At 37.2% G+C, this 11,160-nt stretch overlaps 1 non-coding gene across 1 annotated transcript; it reads right to left on the reverse strand.

The window, feature by feature from the left end:
- Positions 1 to 8,021: 8,021 nt before the first annotated feature.
- LOC112781595 (small nucleolar RNA R71) lies at positions 8,022 to 8,125 on the reverse strand. Its single transcript, XR_003192363.1, has one exon. It is a non-coding gene; the product is annotated as a small nucleolar RNA R71 (small nucleolar RNA).
- Between the last annotated feature and the right edge of the window lie 3,035 nt (positions 8,126 to 11,160).

Here is an 11,160-nt window from a genome sequence, read left to right on the forward strand (position 1 = left end):
GTAAGACACTTGCAGAGCACTTTAGATCAGCTCAGAGAGGAGCAGAAAGATCAGACTAGCATGATTTGCAAACTGATCAAGGAGAAAGAGAAATAAGGCCGTGAGATGGAGGAGTTGAAGTGCCAAAAGCTCTCCCCTGAAGAATCCAGCGTCCCTCAACTTGAAGAGCCCAAAATCCCTCAAGCTGAAGGTTGTTGAGTTTCAACCCTGTGACTATTCCTATTCCTGTTTCACGTATTTCCATCCTAATTTAGAGTTGCATGATCACTAGTAGTATTTAAGTCTTTATTTTTATTTTTATGTCTTTTAATTTTTAGGATTACATAAGCATTAACAGTAATTAATTAATTTTTATTTTCTAATTAGTTATAAATTGTTCCTCTCATCATCATTAAACATGAATAAAATAGTAGCTTTTTTTTAGAAGAATTAAAGATGCATAATTTTTGAGTTCTACAATAAAGAATAATCAATTATTTTGATGTGGTGGCATTGCTTTAGTTTTCTTAATGTATGAATAAATAGTGCATATTTGAAATTATAATTTTAGGATGCTGGCTCTTGAAAGAATGAAGAAAAAGAAAAAGTATTATTGATGATCTGAAAAATCCAAAATTTGATTCAAGAAGCAAGAAAAAGAAGCAAAGAAAAAGAAAAAGCATGATGCATGTGAAAAAAAATGGCGAAAAAGAAAAGAAAATAGAAAAAGAAAGAAAAAACTATTAGCTCTTTAAACCAAAAGGCAAGAGCAAAAAGCCAATAACCTTTTAAACCAAGAGGCAAGGGTAAAAGAATCCAAGGCTTTGAGCATCAGTGGTTAGGAGGGCCTAAAGAAAACAAAATCCTGGCCTAAGTGGCTCAACCAAGCTGTCCCTAACCATGTGCTTGTGGCATGAAGGTGTCAAGTGAAAAGCTTGAGACTGAGCGGTTAAAGTCATGGTCCAAAGCAAAAAGAGTGTGCTTAAGAACTCTGGACACCTCTATCTGGGGATTCTAGCAAATCTGAATCATAATTCGAAAGGGTTCACCTAGGTAAAGTGTCTGTGGCATTTATGTATCCGGTGGTAATACTGGAAAACAAAGTGCTTAGGGTCACGGCCAAGACTCTAAAAGATGTGTTCAAGAATAAAAAAGAACTGAACTAGGAGAATCAATAATATCATCTGGATTCTAAGTTCCTAAGGATGCCAGCCATTTTGAGTTTCAATGGATAGTGAGATGCCAAAACTATTCAGAAGCAAAAAGCTACAAAGTCCCGCTCATCTAATTGAACCTGAGCTTCATTGGAAACTCTGGGATTTATTGTGTCTTACTCTTTTTTTCATCCTGTTTTATTTTTAGTTGCTTGGGGACAAGCAACAGTTTAAGTTTGGTGTTGTGATGAGCGGATATTTTATACGCTTTTTGGCATAGTTTTCATATAGTTTTTAGTATGTTTTGTTTAATTTTTATTAAGTTTTTACAGGTTTTAGTGTTAAATTCACATTTTTGGATTCTACTTTGAGTCTGTGTATTTTTTGTACAATTTTAGGTATTTTCTGGCTAAAATTGAGGAGTTGGAGCAAAAGTTTGATTCAGATCTGACCTCCTTGCACTTGGAAGAGCTTTTGTGGAGCTACAGAAGTCCAAATGGAGAGTTCTCAACGGCTATGGAAAATTGACTTTTAGATTAGAAGGCCCAAAACTGGCGTCCAACGCCAGCTTCCTGCCCCCTTCTAGGCATCCAGCGCCCAAGGAGTAGAGACCAGCATCCAAATGCCCAAAAATGACCCCTTAGCCAGCGTTCAACGCCCTAGAGGCCTCATAGCACGTGGATCTCATCTAAGCTCAGCCCAAACCCTCACCAAGTGGGCCCTAGAAGTAGATTTTAGCTCCAAAAAGACTGTTTTACCCTTACTAGTCATTGTTTAGTATTTAAGGGATTAGATTTATGTTATTCAAACACTTTTACAATACCTTTTACCATATTTTTTAATTTACCATTGTATTTTCTTTTAGTATAAGTTTCTAAACCTCCTAGGTTGAGGGGAGGAGCCCTGCTGAGTCATATGAATTAATAAAAGTATTACTGTTTCTCTTCGATCCGTGTCTAATTTATTTCTAAGATGTATACTCGTTCTTCAACATGGTGAATAGGATGATCAGCGACAATCAGCTCTGTTCATCATACTAGGACCGCGTGCCTGACAACCACCCGTGTCTACTTGGGTTCATGTGAATACGTGACTGGAAAGTGTGAACCGCCAGTTGATTATGCATCTCTCAGATGGCTAATTCATGACTTCGTTGTGGACTTCTCGAGACACCAGTTCAACCAATTTCCAGGGAGATTAGGGTCTGTGTGGTAAAGGCTAGAACCCAAAGAAGCAGCATTCTCTGATCCGGAAGATTTGACCTTGTGTGTGGCGTTTTGAGTAGGATTGCCAGGAGAATGAACTGCTAGAGCTTCACCCTCCGTCAGATTGGATGACCACGGCCAATGGCGTTTGATCTGGAGCAGAGGAGATTGATGACCACGGCCAATGGCGTTGATCACATACAGCCTGCCATAGAAGAATTCATTCACAAGCAAAGAAGACAATAATACCAGAGTTAATTCAGAAATGCTAAGCAACTCCAATCCTCAACTATATTCCTATTACTAATTCCATTGACAAAATACCTTATACCCTTATCTCATATTTCTTTTAATGCAACCATAGCTTGCTTCAAACCACAATCCTCGTAGGATTGACCCTGACTCGCTCAGGTATTACTTGGACGACCCAGTGCACTTGCTGGTACAGCTGTACGAAGGTGTGGGGATTCGTGCCCCAGTTAGGTAGTTGATAATATACTCCCAAGGCTCCTTTAGGAGGGTTAGGTAGTCGATCAGCAAGGCCAAAAGGGGCATTGAAAAAAGAAGGAAACTTAAATGTTTTCATGAAATGTTTTTTTTGAATGAAAGGGTGTTTCAAGATAAAGCTTTAAAGTAATGATCCTGACATCTATGAAATGTTCTTCTTTTTTCTTTTCCCATACCTCTTTGGCTTCGATGAAAACTTACCTTACATTCCAAAAATGCCATTTTACCTTATAATATTTCTCAAAGGCAGTAATCTCTTTAATGTTCTCAATTTTAGTTTTCTTCGACGTAACAACAGCCTGTGCAGAATGAAGAACTAGGTTATAAAATGCTTGCTCAACCGAGGGGCAATGAGCATCATAATAGTTTGACCACCATTTGTGAAAATCAAGGGTCGAAAGAAAGCAGAATTTGAGGTCATATCTCTGAATTGGGTAGTTACTCTTTGGTGATTCAAGTCCAGAATTTGGTCAAATTTTTTCTATTCTGACACTTCATAGTGAACCATTTGGACTCCATCTTCTAATGAAAGAGGGGAAAGTAATACCTATGCAAAGCCAAATTGTCTCGACACATATTGTGGGGAGTAGGTGACGAGCTTCTATTTAAGAGCTATGGTTGATTCATGAGGAAGTTCTACGAGAAGGATTTGTGGAGTAAGGATATTTGACCATAGTTCATCAATAGCCTCTTGATTTTTAGGTTTGAAAGTCGTAAGAGAGTGAAGGTATCCTACTTTACTTTTTCGACAAGCTAGAGGATTGGGATAATAAGTCGAATCATCATTGATTTGTATATCAAGAAAAAGTTTAATAAAATGGCAAAGAGCATCGATGGATGACTTACCATTTGGTTTTTACCATGAAATAGAAGATATTCAATTACCTTCAACTGAAGTTTTCGGAAATTCAGTAGGGGCAGTGAATTGAGCTTCGAACACAGACTTAAGCCAAAAATTAACAACCCAGAGGGGTCTAAATGGATTGATCAATGATTCTCTTCATCGAATCTGGCTAACTACCAAAGAGAGTGGTGCGTGAAATTGAACTCTGCAAGTTTCATGCAGATGAACCGGCAAGTGCACTGGGTCGTTGATGAGCAGATAATTTATACCCTTTTTAGCATTATTTTTACATAGTTTTTAGTATGTTTTAATTACTTTTTATTATATTTTTATTAGTTTTTATTCAAAAATCACATTTATGGACTTTACTATGAGTTTGTGTGTTTTTCTGTGATTTCAGGTATTTTCTGGCTGAAATTGAGGGTCCTGAGCAAAAATCTGATTCAGAGGCTGAAAAAGGACTGCAGATGCTGTTGGATTCTGATCTCCCTGCACTCGAAGTGAATTTTCTGGAGCTACATAAATCCAATTGGCGCGCTTTCAATTGCGTTGGAAAGTAGACATCCTGGGCTTTCCAGCAATATAAAATAGTCTATACTTTGCTTGCGATTTGATGGCCCAAACTGGCGTTCAAAGACAGCCTAAAATATCTTGGTGTAAAACGCCCAAACTGGCACCAGAATTGGAGTTAAATGCCCAAACTAGCACCAAAGCTGGCGTTTAACTCTAGGAATAGCCTATGCACGAAAAATCTTCAATGCTCTGGCCAAGTACACACCAAGTGGGCCCTGAAAGTAGATTTCTGCACTATCTGCACTTAGTTACTCGTTTTCTGTAAACCCTAGTTACTAGTTTAGTATAAAAACTACTTTTTGAGATTTATTTCACATCTTTGGAATATCTTTTGATCATTTTGTACATGTTTAGAGGCTGATCTCATGGCCATGCCTAGACCTTTCACTTATGTATTTTCTACGGTGAGTTTCTACACCCCATAGATTAAGGTGTGGAGCTCTGCTGTTCTTCATGAATTAATACAAGTACTATTGTTTTTCTATTCAATTCATGCCTACTTCTTCTCTAAGATATTCACCCGCACTCCAACCTGATGAATATGATAACCCGTGACACTCATCATCATTCTCACTTATGAACGCGTACCTGACAACCACTTCCATTCTATCTGTAATAGCTTGAGTGTATATCTCTTGGCCTCCTGGTTCACGACACATGGTTGCCTCTCCTGACAACAGAGCATTCCATTCCGTGAGATCAGAGTCTTCATGGTATAGGCTAGAACCATTGGCAGCATTCCTGAGATCCGGAAAGTCTAAACCTTGTCTGTGGTATTCCGAGTAGGATCTAGGAAGGGATGACTGTGACGAGCTTCAAACCTGTGAATGTGGGGCATAAGTGACAGTGTGCAAAAGGACAATGGTCTTATTCCGACGCTAGCGGGAACTGACAGATGATTAGCCGTGCGGTGACAGCACATATGAATTTGTTTTCATCCGAGAGGATCATACAGCTTGCCATGGAAGGAGGTAACGCATGGTTGGAAGAAGGCAATAGGAAAGTAGAGGTTCAAAAGCAACAAAGCATCTCCAGACGCTTATCTAAAATTCCCACCAATAAATTATATAAGTAACTTTATATTATTTTATATTTTATTTATATTTTAATTATCAAAACCTCATAACCATTTGAATCTGCCTGACTGAGATTTACAAGGATGACCATAGCTTGCTTCAAGCCGATAATCTCCGTGGGATCGACCCTTACTCACGTAAGGTATTACTTGGATGACCTAGTGCACTTGCTGGTTAGTTGTGCGGAGTTGTGAAAAAGAGTTGAAATTAAGATTGTGCGTACCAAGTTTTTGGCGCCATTGTTAGAGATCACAATTTCGTGCACCAAGTTTTTGGCGCCGTTTCCGGGGATTGTTCGAGTTTGGACAACTGACAGTTCATCTTGTTGCTCAGATTAGGTAATTTTATTTTATTTTTAAGCTTTTTTTTTTCGAAAAATTCAGAAAAAAATTTATATTTGTTCTTCATAATTTTTAAGAATAAATTCTAGAGTTTCAGATGATATGTTGAAGCCTGGCTGGCTGTTAAGCCATGTCTAATATTTTTTGGACTGAGACTTCCACTTATCATTGCAAGAGCTTTTGGATTCCCATCTAATTGGCTGTTGTATGTCTGATTTGTATGCTGAAGCTTGGCTGGCCATTTGGCCATGTCTAATTTTTTGGACCGAAGCTTTCACATAAAGCTTGGCTCGCTATTAAGCCATGTCTAAATTTTTGGACCGAAGCTTTAGACTAACATTGTATGATTCCTGGAATTCTTATTAAAAATTTTGTATCTTTTTATTTTCTTTTTCCAAATTAATTTTCGAAAAATAAAAAAAATTAATAAAATCATAAAAACAAAAAAAAAAATTTCATGTTTGAGTCTTGTGTCAAATTTTAAGTTTGGTGTCAATTGCATCTTTTTAATCTTTCTTTAAAATTTTCGAAAAATACATGCATTGAGTTTTGTTCTTCATGATCTTCAAGTTGTTCTTGATGATTGTCTTTGTTTGATCTTTACATTTTCTTATTTTGTGTCTTTTCTTGTTTTTCATATGCATTCTTGAATTATTAGTGTCTAAGGTTTAAAAATTTTTAAGTTTGGTGTCTTGCATATTTTTCTTTTCTTAAAAATTTTCAAAAATATGTTCTTGGTGTTCATCATAATCTTCAAAGTGTTCTTGGTATTCATCTTGACATTCAAAGTGTTCTTGCATATTTTTCTTGTTTTGATTCATAATTTTTATGTTTTGCATCATTTAGTTGTTTTTCTCTCTCCTCATAAAAATTCAAAAATAAAAAAAATATCTTTCCCTTATTCTTCTCATAAATTTCGAAATTTTGATTGATTTAGTTGAAAGGTTTTAAAATTTAATTGTTTCTTATGAGTCAAGTCAAAATTTCAAATTAAAAATTCTATCATTTTCAAATCCTTTTCAAAAATCAAATCTTTTTCATATTTTTTTTTATATATTTTCGAAAATTTTCAAAATCTTTTTCTTATTTTTATTTCATATTTTCGAAATTAATGCTAACATTTAATGTTTAGATTAAAAAATTTTCAAGTTGTTACTTGCCTATTAAGAAAGGTTCAATCTTTAAATTCTAAAATTATATCTTTTAGTTTCTTATTAGTCAAGTAATCAACTTTAATTTTCAAAAATCAAATCTTTTTCAAAATGATTTTCAATCATATCTTTTTCAAAATCATATCTTTTAATTTGTTCAATTTCAAAATCCTTTCTAACTTCTTATCTTTTTAAAATTGATTTTCAAATCTTTTTCAATTAACCACTTAACTTTTTGTTTGATTTTAAAAGTTTACTATTTCAATCATATCTTTTTCAAAACCACCTAACTACTTTTCTCTCTCCAATTTTCAAAAATCACTAACCACTTTTTCAAAAATCTTTTTAATTAATTAATTTATTTAGTTTTTAAATTTTATTTTACTTCTTCCCTTAATTTTCGAATACTAACCAATAATTAAAATAAAAACAAAAATATTTTCCTTTTTTAATTTAAAATTAGAATTCTCTCTCCCTCATCTCTTTCTATTTATTTATTTATTTACTAACACTTCTCTTCTTCTTATAATTCGAACCCTCTCTCCCTCTCTGTGTTCGAATTCTTCATCTTCTATTCTTCTACTCACATAAAGGAATCTCTATACTATGACATAGAGGATTTCTATTCTTTTCTATTCTCTTCTTTTTCATATGAGCAGGAGCAAGGATAATAATATTCTTGTTGAAGCTGATCCGGAACCTGAAAGGACTCTAAAGATGAAGCTAAGAGAAGCTAAAGCACAACACTCTGGAGAGGACCTGACATAATTTTTTGAAAAAGAAGAAGAGATGGCCGAACGCAACAACAATGGTGGAGATGCAAGGAAGATTCTTGGTGACTTTATTGCACCCTCTTCTGACTTCTGTGGAAGGAGCATCTCAATTACTGCAATTGGAGCAAACAACTTTGAGCTTAAGCCTCAATTAGTTTCTCTGATGCAGCAGAATTGCAAGTTTCATGGACTTCCATTGAAAGATCCTTATCAGTTTTTAGCTGAATTCTTGCAAATCTGTGACACTATTAAGACCAATGGGGTTAATCCTGAGGTCTACAGACTTATGCTTTTCCCCTTTTCTATAAGAGACAGAGCTAGGACATGGTTAGACTCAAAAACTAAAGATAGCCTGAACTCTTGGGAAAAGTTGGTCAATGCTTTCTTGGCCAAATTCTTTCCGCCTCAAAAATTGAGCAAGCTTAGAGTGGAAGTCCAAACCTTCAGATAGAAGGAAGGTGAATCCCTCTATGAAGCATGGGAAAGATACAAGCAATTGATCAGAAGGTGTCCTTCTGACATGTTTTCAGAATGGAGCATCATATGTATATTCTATGATGGTCTGTCTGAATTGTCCAAGATGTCATTGGACCACTCTGCTGGAGGATCTCTTCATCTGAAGAAGACGCCTGCAGAAGCCCAGGAACTCATTGAAATAGTTGCAAATAACTAGTTCATGTACACTTCTGAAAGGAATTCTATGAATAATGGGACAACTCAGAAGAAAGGAGTTCTGGAGATTGATACTCTGAATGCCATATTGGCTCAGAACAAAATATTGACTTAGCAAGTCAATATAATTTCTCAGAGTCTGTCTGGAATGCAAGCTGCAACAGGCAGTACTAACTAAGCTTCCTCTGAAGAAGAAGCCTATGACCCTGAGAATCCTGCAATGGAAGAGGTGAATTACATGGGAGAATCCTATGGAAACACCTATAATCCTTCATAGAGGAATCATCCAAATTTCTCATGGAAGGATCAACAGAAGCCTAATCAAGGCTTCAATAATAATAATGGTAGAAGAAATAGGTTTGGCAATAGCAAACCTTTTCCATCATCTTCTCAGCAACAGACAGAGAATTCTAAGCAGAGCCACTCTAACTTAGCAACTGTAGTCTCTGATCTATCTAAGACCACTCTCAGTTTTATGACTAAAACAAGGTCCTTTATCAGAAATCTGGAGGCACAAGTGGGTCACCTGAGTAAAAGAGTTACTGAAATCCCTCCTAGTACTCTCCCAAGCAATACAGAAGAGAATCCAAAAAGAGAGTGCAAGGCCATAAATATAACCAACATGGCTGAACCTAGAGAGGAAGAAAAGGTAGTGATTTCCAGTGAGGAATACCTCAATGGACGTCCACTGGCCTCCAAGGAGTTCCCTAATGAGGAACCAAAAGAATCTGAGGCTCATGTAGAGACCCTAGAGATTCTACTGAACTTACTGTTATAATTTGTGAGCTCTGATGAGTATTCTTCCTCTGAAGAGGATGAAGACATTGTTGAAGAGCAAGTTGCTCAGTATCTAGGAGCAATCATGAAGCTGAATGCCAAGTTAATTGGTAATGAGACTTGGGAGGATGAACCCCCATTGCTCATCAATAAACTGAATGATCTGGTTCAACTGAAATTACTTCAGAAGAAACAGGATCCTAGAAAGTTCTTAATACCTTGTACCATAGGCACCATGACCTTTAAGAAGGCTTTGTGGAACCTTGGGTCAAGTATAAACCTCATGCCCCTCTCTGTAATGGAGTAACTAGGGATCTTTGAGGTACAAGCTGCAAGAATCTCACTAGAAATAGCAGACAATTCAAGGAAACAGGCTTATGGACTTGTAGAGGATGTCTTAGTGAAGGTTGAAGGCTATTACATCCCTGCTGACTTCATAATCCTAGAGACTGGGAAGGATGAAGATGAATCCATCATCCTTGGAAGACCCTTCCTAGCCACAGCAAGAGCTGTGATTGATGTGGACAGAGGAGAGTTAGTCCTTCAAGTGAATGAGGACTACCTTGTGTTTAAGGCTCACGGATCTTCTTCTGTAACCATGGAGAGGAAGCATGAAAAGCTTCTCTCAATACAGAGTCAAACAGAGCCCCCACACTCAACTTCTAAGTTTGGTGTTGGGAGGCCAACATCAAGCTCTGAGTCTCTGTGAAGCTCTCTAAGAGCTTCACTGTCAAGCTACTGACATTAAAGAAGCACTTATTGGGAGGCAACCCAATGTTATTTAATTATATTTATTTGTTTTCCATTGTTATTTTATGTTTTCTTTAGGTTGATGATCATGTGAAGTCACAAAAACAACTAAAAAATAAAAAACAGAATGAAAAACAGCATTAAAAACAGCACACCCTGGAGGACAGGCTTACTGGCATTTAAACGCCAGTAAGGATAGCAGAATGGGTGTTTAACGCCCAGCCTGGCAGCATTCTGGGCGTTAAACGCCAGAATGGGCAGCACTCTGGGCGTTTAACGCCAGAAAGGGCTGTCTGGCACAGGCTGGCGTTAAACGCCAGAAATGGGCATCTGGTTGGCGTTAAACGCCAGAAATGGGCATCTGGCTGGCGTTTAATGCCAGGAAAGGTAGCAGAGCTGGCGTTAAATGCCAAAATTGGCACAGAATGGGCGTTTGAACCCCAGAATGGTGCAAGGACTCGAATTCCTTGACACCTCAAGATCTGTGGACCCCATGATGAGCGGATATTTTATATGCTTTTTGGGGTTAATTTCATATAGATTTTAGTATGTTTTAGTTGGTTTTTAGTTTATTTTCATTAGTTTCTAGGCAAAATTCATATTTCTGGACTTTACTATGAGTTTGTGTGTTTTTCTGTAATTTCAGGTATTTTCTGGCTGAAATTGAGGGAGCTGAGCAAAAATCTGATTCAGGCTGAAAAAGGACTGTTGATGCTGTTGGATTCTGACCTCTCTGCACTCAAAATGGATTTTCTGGAGCTACAGAACTCCAAATGGCATGCTTCCAATTGCGTTGGAAAGCAGACATCCAGGACTTTCCAGCAATATATAATAGTCCATACTTTGCTCAAGGATAGATGACTTAAACTGGCGTTCAACGCCAGTTCCCTGCCCAATTCTGGCGTCCAGCGCCAGAAACAAGTTGCAAGTTGGAGTTCAACGCCAGAAAAGGATCCAAAGCTGGCGTTGAATGCCCGAAACAGCCCCAGGCACGTGAAAGCTTTAGTCTCAGCCCCAGCACACACCAAGTGGGCCCCAGAAGTAGATTTCTGCACTATCTGTTATAGTTTACTCATTTTCTGTAAACCTAGGTTACTAGTTTAAGTATTTAAACAACTTTTAGAGATTTATTTTGTATCTCATGACATTTTAGATCTGAACTTTGTACTCTTTGACGGCATGAGTCTCTAAACTCCATTGTTGGGGGTGAGGAGCTCTGCTGTGTCTCGATGAATTAATGCACGTATTTCTGTTTTCTATTCAAACATGTGTGTTTCTATCTAAGATATTCATTCGCACTTCAACATGAATGTGATGAACGTGACAATCATCATCATTCCCCCACGAACGCGTACCTG

This window comes from Arachis hypogaea, chromosome 19 (genome assembly GCF_003086295.3).
Source record: "Arachis hypogaea cultivar Tifrunner chromosome 19, arahy.Tifrunner.gnm2.J5K5, whole genome shotgun sequence".
NCBI lineage: Eukaryota > Viridiplantae > Streptophyta > Magnoliopsida > Fabales > Fabaceae > Arachis > Arachis hypogaea.